This window comes from Stegostoma tigrinum, chromosome 23 (genome assembly GCF_030684315.1).
Source record: "Stegostoma tigrinum isolate sSteTig4 chromosome 23, sSteTig4.hap1, whole genome shotgun sequence".
Lineage (NCBI taxonomy): Eukaryota > Metazoa > Chordata > Chondrichthyes > Orectolobiformes > Stegostomatidae > Stegostoma > Stegostoma tigrinum.
The window spans coordinates 18,904,364-18,919,383 of NC_081376.1; positions in this window are offsets into that span (position 1 = coordinate 18,904,364).

Consider the following 15,020-nt stretch of genomic DNA (forward strand, 5'->3'; position numbering starts at 1 on the left):
CATGCAGATGCATTTTGTATGACAACCAGTGCAAGCAGAAACTTAAAATTGCAAAGAGATGTTAATAGATTACTTGAAAAGACGTATCTGTGGCAAAGGCATACTGTTGCTCCTATGTTCCTGAATCAGACAAAGCTGTTTAAACCAGACCAGATAAAACCTTTCGGCCATGATGAGCCAAAAGAGCTTCTTTTCTAAATTTTACAAATCCGCCACAGATTTATAACCAGGTGTTCACAGTTGCCCAAATAGCCATGGCTGATTACTTTTTCCTATTTTTGGTCCCCCAACATTCCAACATTTCTAATTGCTTCTCCATTGTTGTTCTTCCTCTCCATTTTGCCTATAACAACAAAATTAAGACTCATGGTATGGCAATGCAGTCACATTCATGTATTTGTGCCTACCAGCAGTTGCCATAACATATGGGAACACTATTGTCTTCCACAACTTTCAAAATGAGTCATTTCTTTGCTTTATAGCACTTTTAAGTTTCCACTGTTTTCCTGTTTCACGATCCTGTGGTGAGAAGACCCTGAGCTGATATAATCATACCTAATGGATCAATGAGGGAGCATTTAACCATTGTACATTAAGATTTACTGGATATATCCACACAAATCTAGGGAAGGAAAGGGTCATGTAAGTGAATAAGGGCTGCTCCTTCTTATTATTTGTATGTTTATTGTTCTGTGGTAAATCCATCATCCAAAGAAGGGTTAAACCTACAAGTTTTGATAGAGCTCTCAAGTAAACAATTTCTTGTGGAATTACTAATTTTTGACTTCTAAACTTGCCTCAATTCTTTCATATCCTGAGAGCATTGTGTTAAAGAAAGATATGCCTCAAGCGATCAATTATGAAATTTAGCAGTGACTATGCTTGGATTTTGGACCCTTGGTTACAGACAGTAGCGTGGTGGTGTGGGAAGCTGGGCAGCTGGATATCTTCTGCAATCCTAATTCTGTTCTCTCTCAATATCCCTGTGAAACCTGTTCAGAAGAAGGCCACTGGATGTTAATGGACGGAATTATTTTGGCTTAATTTCTTCCCCAACTCGACTTTCCCTCCCCCTTTTACAGTTCAGGGTAACATGATAAATCAAACAGCTGAGCTGGGGGGTTGGTTTTACATGACTGTCAGGAATGTTGCCATTTTCTCTTGACAAGGGAATTGAACATGATATTCAGAAACCTTCAGTTCGATTTTTCAACTTAAGGAATGGAAAATGGTGCTGGGTGCAGGGAAAACTGCAAAATGATTGCAGAATTTAGAATAATTTCATTTAATTTGATTTAATTTAATTTCAGTCATCATCTACAGGGAGTGCCAAAACACTGCTATGTAGTGTCCTTAATGGGAAAAAAAAGTATTAAAGAGCATTTTATAAACATGATATCAAGCCACAAATAGAGGAAACTGGGCAGCTAACAAAATTCCTAGCTGAAGCGGCAGATTTTATGGAGAGCATCAAGAAGGAGAGCGATGTGGTGAGGTTTAGAGAGCAAATTACAGAGCTCAGTGCTGAGGGAACCAAATATGAGGCAGTTCCTCAAAACTACAGGGTAAGTCAAAATCTGACCTTGGGTTTTAAATGATTGCAAGTTGCTCAAAGGAAAACTCATGAGGTCAAAAATCTGACAGTGTTAAGGTCCCAGGAAAAGAAAGAGTTAAAACAGGGAGCCAGAATAACAAGTTTAGATTTGAGCAAGGAGAGAAGTAGAGGCATTGATAGGTAATACATAAAATGCGCTGAAAAGCAGGAAACACGAGCATTGTCTTGCAGTGCACTGGCTTCCGTTCAAATGTTCTACCAGCAATAAAACAAATGAAGCACAGCACATGTGTCACACACCAGGTTAGTAAACAGCTCCTCAGAGCGCAGTACAATGATGGAATAATTGCAGTGGGGTGTTTTATCTCCAAGACTTGTCATCGACAATTGTAACAATTAATAACTCATTCACCACATAAAAAAGCATTTGTCGTGGCTGCTACAATAAGTTCCCTCCTGGTGTAATGCTGCCAGATGGTGTCTTTCTTTGCAGCTGTGTACAATGAAAGGGAGCAAGAGACGTTACAACAAGTGCGGACTCAGCAAGCCTGGAGGAGAGTGGGACAAGGGAACAGGGATCACGCAGAGATAACAAAAATAGTTCCTCCTTGTCTGACATTGTGAAGAAATGAGCCAGGAATGTTAATTCAGTAATGTTAATTTCTCTCCTGTGGAAGGTTATTTTTCCTATAAAGGGTGCTGCATGAAGGTTCCACACTGACAGATATAATCAGACCACACTCTCCATTTGTTTACAACAGGGTCATGGTTTCAGACTGGAAGAATGTAAACGAAGGACTCTGGCCTGGTGGGAGAGCTAAAATCTCCCTTTGTCATGAGATGGAAAAGGCAATTAAGATTCTGTGTAGTTCCTGAGAGAAGGGAAACTAAATTAAGCAAGTTAGTTATGAAATGAATTAAAGGACTTGCAATTGTGTAGTGTCTTACTCAATTTCACAATGTCCCAAAATGTTTTACAGCCAATGAAATACCTTTGGAGTAAATAGTATAATGTAGGAAAAACAACAGTCGATGTGCACACAGCAAGCTCCCGCAAACAATGTTACAATGACAAGATCATCTCTATTGTGTGACGTTAGTTCTTGTTAATTAACATTGGGTGGGAAATGTGGCATAATTGTTTCTTCAAAATAGTTCACAGCGATCTGTTACTTCTATTTGTGAGAGCAGGCCCGACCTCAATTTACCATCTGACCTGAAACACCACACCTCTGACAAAGCAGGGCAGCCTCAGTAATGCACTCAGAGTACCAATCTGGATAGTCTGAAATGTGACTAGAAAGAACAATCTTCAACCTCAGTGAAACAGCTGTTATACACTTACATGACAGTTATCAACATTGATGGAGCGAAGTTGCCCAATCTTTTTTTTTATTCATTCACGGGATGTGAGCATCACTGGCTAGGCCAGCAATAATTGGTCCAAAGGCAGTTAATGGTCAAACATTTCTGTGAGTGCGTAGGCCAGACGAGGTAAGGATAGCCGATTTCCTTCCCTAAATAGAGAATGGTTATTTTAATCTCAATTGACAATGGATACATATTGGGCTCACTTTTAACTCCAGACTTTTTTGAAATTGAATTCGAAGTTCAACATCTGTTATGATGGGATTCAAACCCAATTCCCTCGAACATTAGCCTTGGTCAATGCAAAAGAAGAGAATTATTTGGTAAGTTGCTGGGTAATTGTTTTCCTCCGTTTTCAAGCTGCATTGAGGAACGGTCTAGCTCCTTTTTTTATAGAGACAGTCAGAATGACCACATACACAGGAAGTACCATTGGTTTGATCAGCTGGTGCACCAGGACGTAAAGTCATAGAGATGTACGACACAGAAAAAGGCCCTTCAGCACAACTTGTCCATGATGACCAAATATGATAAATTAACTTAACCCCATTTACCAGCATTTGGCCCATATCCCTTAAAAGCCTTCCAATTCATGTACCCATCCAGATGTCTTTTAAATGCTGTACTTGTACCAGCCTCCAATACATCCTCAGGCATTATGGTTTCAAGTCTTGAACATCAGCTATGGTCTGTGAGGCTGAGAATTATGATTACACCATGTTTTTAGATGTGGTCACCCTGCAATGTAATGAAGTACAGTCCAAGAGGGAATGGGTGTCCATCAGTCAGAAGAAGTGAGGCAAGCAGGTAGACAGGAAAACCCCAGAGTGCATCTCATTAAAAGTAGTTTTTCTGCGCTGGCACATATCAAGAGTAACAGTTCCACTAGGGAATGCAGCCTGAGCCCAGCTGCATAATGAAGGGAGCAGATAGAGTGGGAAAACTATAGTTATAGGGCAGCCAACAGTGTGGGGTGCAGGTAGACATATCTGCAGTCACTGACACAACTCCAGGATGGTGTGTTGCTTTTCTGAGGCCAAAGTCAAGTACATCATTGAACAGCCGCAGATTATTCAGAAGGGAGAGGATGAACAGGTAGATAGTAGTTCACACTGGAACGAATGACATGGATAGAAAAAGAGTTGAGGTCCTGCAATAAGGATTTAGGGAGCTAAGTAACATCAAAAAGCAGGGCTTCAAAAAGTACAGTCTCTAGATTAGGGTCTAGGCCCGAAACGTCAGCTTTTGTGCTCCTGAGATGCTGCTTGGCCTGCTGCGTTCATCCAGCTTCACACTTTGTTACCCTATTGTGTACCTGCTTAGGAATAGGTGGATAGATCAGATAAATAATTGGCTGAAGTATTGGTGCTGGTGGTGGTGGTGGTGGGGGGGGGGGGGGGGGGTGGGGGTGCGGTGGTGCAGGAGGTGGGGCTGGTAATGGTGGTGATAACTGCAGATTCCTTGTTTACTGGGTCTGTGTCTGGGTAAAGTGGGATCAAGTCCAAGAGTTACATCTGAACCAGAATGGGACCAACATCCTTGAGGGGAGTTTCACTTGTGCTGTTGGTGACAGCTTAAACTAATTTGGCAGGGGGTTGGGATACAAAGTGGAGGTGTAGAAGGGTGCGATTTACAGAAGAAAAGCCAAGTCAGGCTTGAAGGCAAAATGTGTATAGTCAAGTTAAAGAACAAGGGACCGTATCAAGGTATTTATTTTCATGCAAGGGGTCCTGTGAATGATGCAGCTGTGTTGAGGATGTTGTTTAACACATGTAAATATGTAGTTGTTTCTATCACGGAGACGTATTTGGGGGAGGGGTAGGACTTGAAGCTAATTATTCTAAGGGTATTGCATCTTCAGGTGAGATGAAGTGGGGAAAACGGTCTTGTGTAAAAGATGGGATGGTATTGCAATATTGATCAAAAGTGTCAATTATTAGATTAAAGAGCGATGATATTTCAGAATCCTCAAATGAAGCTATATGTGTAAAAATGAAGCACTAAAAGTTGGCAATCACTTTGATGAGAGTGTACAATAAACACCCCTGTTGGGGAGACAGAAGTGCAGATGTGTTGGTAAATTTCAGAGAAGTGTAAACATAATAGGATAAGAATAGCTGGGAATTTCAACATCCCCTAGTATTACCAGGGATAGGCTTAGTGTGAAAAGCTTAGGGGGTGTTTGATTCTTAAAAGGCATTCTGGGGAGCTTTTTAGCCAGCATGTAGAAATTGTTACAAGAGAAGAAATGATATTGGACCTAGTTTTAGGGAATGAAGCAGACAATGGAAGTGTCAATAGTGAGGATTTCGGCAATAGTGACCATAACTCATTAAGAGTTAAGTCAGTTATGGAAAAGGAAAAAGATGGATGGGAAGTGAGGGTTCTGAATTAGGGAAGGCTGCTGTCTATGTGACAAAACAGCATCTGGCCAAAGTGGTCAGAGATAATGGGAACTGCAGATGCTGGAGAATCTGAGATAACAAAGTGTGGGGCTGGATGAACACAGCAGGCCAAGCAGCATCACAGGAGCACAAAAGCTGACGTTTCAGGCCCAGACCCTTCATCAGAAGGGTCTAGGCCTAAAACATCAGCTTTTGTGCTCCTAAGATGCTGCTTGGCCTGCTGTGTTCATCCAGCTCCACACTTTATTATCTGGCCAAAGTGGACTGGATGCAGCCTCTATGTCCAAACAAATCGAGTCATTCACAAGGAAATAGTGAGAGTGTAGGGTCCACACGTTCACATTAAGTTGAAACGTGTGACTAACAGGTCCAGCGAAACCTAAATTTCAAGGATGTATACAATTAGACCAGGGGAAAAGGAGGAAGTGCATGGCAGATACCAAAGGCTCAAAACAGTGAAAGAGCTAGAGAAGTAGAGAAAGTGCAGTGGATTATTTATAAAAAGGAATTGAGAGAGTGATGAGTTGGTATGCAAAAACACTGGCAGGTAAAATAAAGGAAAATCCAAAGAGATGGTATGAAGTGCCAATGCCGGAGTATGAGAAAACAAGCTGCAGAGCTGGATGAACACAGCAGGCCGGGCTGCATCACAGGAGCAGGAAAGCTTTCGTCCTCCTCCGATGCTGCCTGCCCTGCTGTGCTCATCCAGCTCTACACCTAGTTATCAAGGAAAATCCAAACATGTTTTATAAGTATATTAGGAGAAAGAAGGTAATCAGGAAAATTGTGCTCCCTTTACGGATCACGGCGGCAATTTGTTTGTGGAACTGGAAGTGGTATACTCCTCGATGAGGGTAGTATAGTTGATCCTACATGGGAGACTGGTTAGAAATGTAAGTACCTGCCCTGTGGAATCAAGGACAATGTGGAAAACTGGATCTCAAATTAGCTACGTGCCGAGAGGCAGAGGGTGATGGTTGAAGATTGTTCTTTGATGTAAGTCTGTGTCCAATGGCGTGCCATGAGTTTGGTGCTGGGACTCTCACTGTTTGTTGTGTACATTAATGATCTAGTCAGGAAGTAGGAGGTGTGATCAGTACATTTGAAGATGACATGAAAATTTGTGGTGTGATAAGCAGGGAGGAGGAAAACCTTAGAATTCAGGAAGAAATGGGTGAACTGGGCAGATGGGCAGAATGGTAGAAAACGGAATTGAATCCTGGAATTTGTAAGGCAAAGTATTTTGAGAGGGCTATGTAATGAATGGTAAGACCCTAGAAAACACAGACACTCAAAGAGACATTGGTGTGTAGATCCATAAATCCTCTAAGGTAACAGGACAGATAGCAGGATAGATGGTTAAGAATGCATGTGGGATACTTGACTTTATTAGTAGAGGCATTGAGTACAAGATCAAGAAGGTTATGATGGAGCTGTATAAGACATTAGTTAGGCTACAGCTGGAGTACTGAGTGTAGTTCTGATCACTGTATGAGATTGCACAAGAAAGGCTGCAGAGGAGGATATGGCCAGGACTGGAGCAGTTCAGCAATGAAGAGAGATTTGATAAGCTAGGTTGTTCTCCTGAGTGCAGAGGAGCTGAGGGGAGACCGAACTAAGGTTATGAGGTATGAGGTATGAGGTACAGAGATAGGTTGGAGAAGAAGAAACTTTTCGTGTTAGTAGAGAGTCACTGCCACAATTTAAGGTAAGGAGAAGGAGTTTCAGACGGGATTTGAAGAAAATGGTTTTCACCCAGTGGGTATGTTGTTACCTGAAGCTCACTGCCTGGTGAGACATGGTGGTTGAGTCAGAAAACTCACATCAATAAAGACGTATTCGGATCAACATGCGAAATGCCATAGCATACAATACTAGGGCCAAGTGCTAGAAAATAGGATTATCATAGATAATTGCTTCATGAGTGGAGCAGACATAATGGATCTCAGGGCTTCTTTCTATATTGTAAAGCTCTACAAGTCAATGACAGTGGGACAGAAAGGTTTAGGGAGGTATTTCCAGTGCTTCTGTCCTGAACAGCTGAAGACATGGCATATTGCAATGTGAGTTTTCAATACTCCAAGCTCCTTACACCTTTGATGGTGATATTGCTAAACTACTCAAAGCTTTGTTGACAAATTCCGAGCACTGATGTAGATTCAACAAACAGGAACTGAAAGACATAGCGTCATACCTTGCTCACTCCACTTTCTGTGCAGGCCATTTCTGAGTGAACAGCTAGATCACTTGGGATTTAATAATAGCACAGCACTGGAGGAGGCCAATCACCCTATTGAGCCTGTGCTGGCTTTTTGAAAGAGCAATTCAATTTTCCTTTCCTGTTCTTTCCTTGGATCCCTGCAAATTTCCTATCTTTAAAGTATCCAAAACTTGCTGTATTTCAATCTTCAAAACTCTGATGTGAATTCATTGGTAGCGGAATTCTTCATGCAAATTTTATGAGTAACTAAGTTGTAAAAGTAGGTAAGTTATTGTAAACCAGTTTATTTAGCCTTAAATATACAGTGAATGGATTGTCATCTAATCTGAATCCAGTGGTTTAACAATTTCCAGTGCACGGTTTAAGTATTGAGCCCTGTCTCCTCAAGTATAAACAAATCCATGTAGGTTTGAGGAAGTTCTGGGAGGGAATGAAAAGGGGATTGGATCAGGTTTGGGAAGGCTAATTTACCTCATGGGACCAGGATCCGCTACACCTGCCACACGCTCACAAAGTGAAAGATTCATCTTCTCCAGTTTTCACATCACTATCCTTTCCTGACCTGGCAGGGGTACAGGCAAAGAAATGTCAGTCCCGCCCTGTGACCAAGTTGGAGTTAAAATAGCTGTCAATGCCTGATTACATCATCCACCCAACCAGCACCATTTCTGAAGAAGGGTACAGAACCGAAACACCAGCTTTCCTGTTCCTCTGATGCTGCCTGGCCTGCTGTGATCCTCCAGCTCCACACTGTGTCATCTCCATCTAACACCAGACAGTACAACTGTACCCTGTTGACATCATCGGACTCCAATGAGCACATTTTTAAAAATTGCCCATTGGGTCTTGGGGCTGAGAATATTTAGCTATCTGTCTGAAAGGTCTAGAAGAAATTAGAAATGGTGGGTTTTAGGCTGGATAATACTCCAGAAGGTCACCTGGTAATTTAAACTGCTGACCTGCTTGGTCTTTTCAAAGTGGAAAAGTTTAAAACCAACCCATGGGTTATTCTTCCACTTGCTGACCCTTTACAACAAGCTGTTTATTACCTGAGTAACTTCCAGGAACAAAACATTGGAAGAATATTTACTTCTACTCAATGCTGCCCCTTACTGACTCAACACAAGGTAGCCTTTATTGTTCATGCTATGCCTAAGGCTAGGAAACAACAGTACAAACATGTAGCGATAACAAGGTGTAGAGCTGCATGAACACAGCAGGCTAAGCAGCATCAGACGAGCAGGAAAGCTACTGTTTCAGGTCGAGACCCTTCTTCAGCTTGGCCTGCCGTGTTCATCCAGCTCTACACCTTGTTATCTCAGATTCTCCAGCATCTGAAGTTCCTACTATCTTAGTACAAACATGTAGAAGGTTGGATGTTGTGTAAATGGTTTGGAGTTGAGGCTTTGGTGTACACATGGACAAGTCATTTACCTTCATGAGATTTTGAATGAGATTTTGCATGAAGATTACATCAGGGAGTTGGCCACACAAACAGTTAGGCTGATTTGATTTTAATCTATTCCTCTTATAGGCAAGAAATTTCTGTAGTTGTTTTAATTGTAACATTGTCATTAATCAAATCCCTACAGTGTGGAAGTAGGCCATTCAACCCATACCAACCCTCCAAAACCTAGACCCCCTACCCTACATTTCCCATGGCTATTACACCTAGCCAGCACATCCCTGGGCATGATAGCATGGCCAATCCATCTAACCTGCACATCTTTGGACTGTGGGAGGAAACTCAGACAGACAGTCACCAGAGGGTGGAAATGAGCCCAGGTCCCTGACACAGTGAGGCAGCCATGCTAACCACTGAGCCACTGTGCTGCCCAGTACAGAGCAGTTCAAAAGGAAGAGCAATATCAACATCTAGTTGGGTTTTGAAGGCATTTTACTGACAAATTACTGTGATGAAAATCTGGATTGGTGATATAGGTTGAACTGAAAATCATCAAATCCTATGGTTCCCCAATGTCCTTCTGCATTACCTGAAATTGTGGGTAGGAACTGGAACACTTTTCTGGAATCAGTATGGCCAATTAATGATGCCATCTCAACTGAAGCCCTAGTTGTTTCTGTATGGACCTGAGAGTTAAGATCTGCTGTTCTGTGAAGGCTGAACAAACGTGGCGAACACTGCAAACTACAATAATAATTCAAACTTCTATAGCAACCTGAATGTAGTCAAAGGTGCTTCAGAAGAGTGTCATCAGACAAAATGCTGATACCAAATCAAATTCAGAAGCATTTGGACAGGTCGTCAAATGCCTGGTCAAAGAGGTAGGTTTTAAGAAGGAGGCAAAGGTGGGGAGGTTTAATGAGAAACCAGCTGAAGGTGCAAAATGATTAAAATCAAGGATGTACAAGAGGCCAGAACTGGAGCAACACAGAGCTCAGGTAGAGTTGTGGGGCTGGAACATGTTACAGGAAGGATGGGTGAAGCAATAGAAGGATTTAAACATGAGAATGAGATCTCTTTCCAGGTCTGAACTGAAGAAGATATGGTATAAGTGAGCTTGAGCTGTAGACCATGGTGCAACAAGCTCGATTAGGAATCATGCAGTTATTATTTCAGTGCGTTTTTCTAAGAGGATTAGAAGGGCTCTGATCACCTACAAACCAACTCCTGAAAGAAACAGAGATTTGACAGGCAACAATGTGGAGCGGCACTAAAGTACTAATGAGATCAGTCTGTATCCATTGAAACTGCTTTAATCATGCACTAATTAACTTGATGGACAGACGTACCATCTTTCAGCCCTGTGGCTGATCTCTAACACCTGCTCAAACTGGGTGCTGCGATTACGAGTGACGAAACAATGGACCAGTAAAGACAAAGCTTCAAAGAACAGGCCAGCTAAGCTTCTAATTGGCAACCATGACCGTGAAAGATCTATCATTGTTGGTTTCTGTTTGAAAAGCCATTTTCCTGCACAAGGCTAAAGTTCCTCTAATGAGCTGGTTAAGGTCATGCACAGCACTGCTGGAAGAATGGAATAAGGCAGTAGTTTGAAAATCTTCTTAATGCTAATGGCAGGAATAAGACCGAGCTGGGGCAATCTGTAACTCAATAAATATATTGCAATTTCCACACACCAAACTTAGAATTATCCTATCACAAAACAAATGCAAATATTAATTGTAAAATATTTACAACGTCATCATTCTAACAGAATTTACAGAGTGTGTTTTTATTTCAAAAATTCTTCCAGCTGTTCACCTGTGCTGATACACCCCTCGGTTTTTTTTTATTTGAAATTGCTTTTCAGGTCGTGGGCATCACATGGGTCATCAATTTTGAAGAAGTGCAGAGGGCTTCTCCCCCTAATGTCCTATCAATAATTGTACCTCAACTAATATGAGGATAAACAAGTTATGTGGTCATTATCACTCTGCTGATGTCGGGACCTAGCTGCACTTAAATTGACTGCTTTATGTCTCATATTAATAAGTACACACTAAAAGTGCTTCACTGGGTGCATAGTACTTTTAGTGAATGAAATACCTTTTTTGAAGTTAAGACATGGTAACACAGGAAATGCACCAGCCAGTGTGCACACAGCAAGTTCCTGCGAAAGGCAATAAGATTGTGATTCAATTTTGCTTTTATGATGTTGAGGGGTAAACATTGGTCAAGACAACAGGGATGAATTTCCCTCTACAATATCAGGACTCCAGTGGGCCTCAGTTTAATAAAAGTTGACAGCTCCAATAATGCAGCACTGCCTCAGAACTGCATTAGGAGCATCAGTCAAGGTTACATGCCCAAGACACTGAAATGCAGCTTAAAGTCATAACTTTCTCACTTAGAAGCAAGAGTGCTATGTATAGGTGGTACTAAGTCATAGGTGGTACTTACTTCTCTCTATCAGAATATTGTTGGATGATGAGAAACTGAGCCCAAGAATCCCCAAGAAAAAGTCATAATGCATCGATATACTGTGCACAATAATCAGTGGACTATCGCTAGATCATGTAATTTCAAATGGAATTAAACTACAGTGAATTTATATATTTTTTAAGTTATTCATGGGACATGGCTTTGGTTGGCTGGGCCAGCATCTATTGCCCATCCCTTGTTGTCCTCGAGAAGGTGATGGTTAGCTACATTCTTGTGTGTGATTCACACTGCTGCTGTGGTAGAAGGAATAAATATTTATGGATGAGGTGCCAATCAAGTGGTTTTGATATGATTTACTCTTGTCACATGTACCAAGATAGAGTGAAATATGTTGTTTTATGTGCTATCCAGACAAATCATATCTTATGTCAGTACATCAGGGTAATAGAACAGAATGCAGAATATAGCATGACAGCTACAGAGAAGGTGCAGACAAAGATCAATTCTAATATATAAGAGGTCCATTTATAAGTCTGATAACAGCAGGGGAAAAGCTGTTCTTAAATCCATTGGTACGTGTTTTCAAAAGTTTGTATCTTCTGCCTGATGGAAGAGGGTGGAAGAGGTTATAACCAGGGTGGGAGGGGTCTTATTATCTTGGCTGATTTCCCAAAGCAGCAGGTACTGTAGACGGAGTCAATGGGAGGAAGGCAGGTTTTCGTGATGGACTGGGCTGCGTTCACAACTCTCTGTAATTTTGTGCGGTCTTGGGCAGAGCAAGATGCATCTAGATAGGATGTCAAGCTGTCGAGTATATCGTGTGTTGTTGAAACTGTACAGGAAAGTCAACAGTGTTCCATCACACTCTTGTCTTGTGCCTCGTAGACGAAGGACAGTCTTTGGGGAGTCAGGAGGTGAGCTAACCACTGCAGGATTATTCATCACTTCTGACAACCTTGACAAGCTGCCTGGCTTTGTGTCAGCACTAAACCGCAAGGCAAGGCAGAAATACTGTGGGCCTTTAAGTTCTGAATGAGGTGGCAATGTGTGAAAAGGCAAGTCAAAGTTGGGATGCAATGAGCATCCATGTAGACTCAACATGAGTGAAAACAAACAGAGCAAGCGAGGATCCCTGAGATGCAGTTTAGTCCACTCCAGGAGTCACTGGCCAGGGACCTAATGACACCATGTCAGTGAAATATAATAGTGCACTCCAAAGTACAGCATTGAAGTGGAGAGCTGTATTCTAAGTGGGTTGGAAATGTCCCATGAAGATAGAATGGGGGTGGTGCATGCCCAATGCCAGCTTCTGTAGATGGAGGCTGCGGGGTGGTTGCTGTCAATGAGGAGTGAGCTGAGATGTTAGGGATGCTGTCTGAGATGAAAGCCCAGAGGAGCGAGTGGTGAGCTGAAGGTACCTGGTACGCGCTCGGACTTTCATGTCAGGAATTGTTACTGTCTTGTTACAAACCAGTATGTGGGATGTTGTTAAGCAACCCACAGGCACAAAATTGGACATTCTAAATTAACCACAGTGAGGGTAATCAGGCCTGATAGAAAATTGACCAAACAAAATTCAAGAGCAACCAGTCGCTACTGGCTACAGAGGACAGTGGAAACCAAAGTCAAAGAGACAACACAGCGTGGAGCTGGAGGAACACAGGTCTTCAGAATGCCAACTTTCCTACTCCTTTGATGCTGCCTGCCCTGCTGTGTTCCTCCAGCTCCATACTGTGTTATCTCACACTCCAACATCACCAGTTCTTACTATCTGCCATTGCTAGAGGGATGGAGTTTAAAACAGGGAGGCTATGCTGCAGCTGTATGGGGTCCTGGTGAGGCCACACCTGGAGTATTGTGTGCAGTTTTGGTCTCCTTACTTGAGAAGAAATATACTAGCACTGGAAGGGGTGCGAAGGAGATTCACTGGGTTGATTCCAGAGTTGAGAGGGTTGGATTATGAGGAGAGACTGAGTAGACTGGGATTATACTCATTGGAATTCAGAAGAATGAGGGGAGATCTCATAGAAACATATAAGATTATGAAGGGAATATATAAAGTGGAGGCAGGGAGGTTGTTTCTGCTAGCAAGTGAAACTAGGACTAGAGGGCATTGCCTCAAAATAAAGGGAGGCAGATGTAGGACAGAGTTCAGGAGGAACTTCTTCACCCAAAGGGTTGTGAATCTGTGGAATTCCCTGCCCAGTGAAGCAGTTGAAGCTACCTCGCTGCATGTTTTTAAGGCAAGGCTAGATAAATTTTTGAACATTGGAGGAATTAAGGGTTATCATGAGTGGGTGGGTAAGTGGAGCTCAGTCTCAAAAAGATCAGCCATGATCTTAATAAATGGCGGGGCAGGTTCGAGGGGCCAGTGGCCTACTCCTGGTTCTAGTTCTTGTGTTCTTACATTAACGGGCATAAGAACACACACCTTGAAGCCATCCCCTCAAAATACTTAAAATTTAATACGTGTGGTCAGTGAAAGGGAGGGCACCCACCTGGATTTACCAGGTTCCTGTGGACACAGGCGTCTTTGGTAACCTAGATCAGACAGCACTGACACTGCAAAACAGGACAAATTGGATCTGGGGGCTTGTCACGCCCCTGAGGCAGTGAGGAAAGTCTGCGAGAATTCTGATATCCACACAGAGCAATGGGTGAAATGGAAGATGGCTTGGGCTTGGGAGAAAGAGCTTCATTGAATCAGAATGCCCCAAATCAGGCAAGGGAGAAATGCACCCAGTGAACCCCCAAATCCCAGCCCAGTGTGGAAGAATGAAGACGGTGACCGAAACTAGGGCCAGCCACTTCCAAACACCCATCGCAGCAAGAGATAGGGAGCAGTAGCAGGGATGTCCCAGGCAGCAGCCACCACGACAAGGAAAATTTAGGAGCCAGGCTGAAAATCCAGACCATGCTGCTGGAAGGACCGGAGAGACAGGCAGTAGTTAATTTGGTGGGGGGGATCACGCAGCCAAATGTAATGCAGGAAATCCCATTGTCTAACTCCTTGTACACCAGGTTGGATATACTCCCTAAAGCTATATCTCTCCTCAGCGGGTGTCCAGGTGGGATGGATGGCCCCAGTAGACACTGGGATGGAATGCTGTTGAGATTTTATGGAGCCCAGGGAGGTTCAGAATGACACTTCACACTTCCTGAGATTTTGAGATTACATGATGCACCAGTATGAAAATTTTTCTGAGCAGATTAACTGGACAACTACAGGGGGCATGCAGACTGATGCGATAGAAGTTAAACTGGGAGACATGGCCTGCCATCACCCAGCAACGTTGGTTAATCTCCATACAGATGCCAAGCACATTTTAGCCTCAGGCCTTATGAGAAAGTATAACTTATGCTTTGATCTGGCCAATTTTTGTATTTGACACATGCCCAAGTAAAGAGGTCCCAGCGGAGATTACGACAGGCACATCCCCACAGCGAATACGTATCAGGGGAATTGTGGATTAGTCCCACTGGAAAGACTGAGGACCCAGCAGCAATTCTCATGGAGCACAAGAGTGTGTTCACAAATCACAAACACAACTATGGCCATCTTGAGTGATCCAAAACACAGATACAATACATTTTACTCAAGGGACAGAGGAAACCAGGTCATTA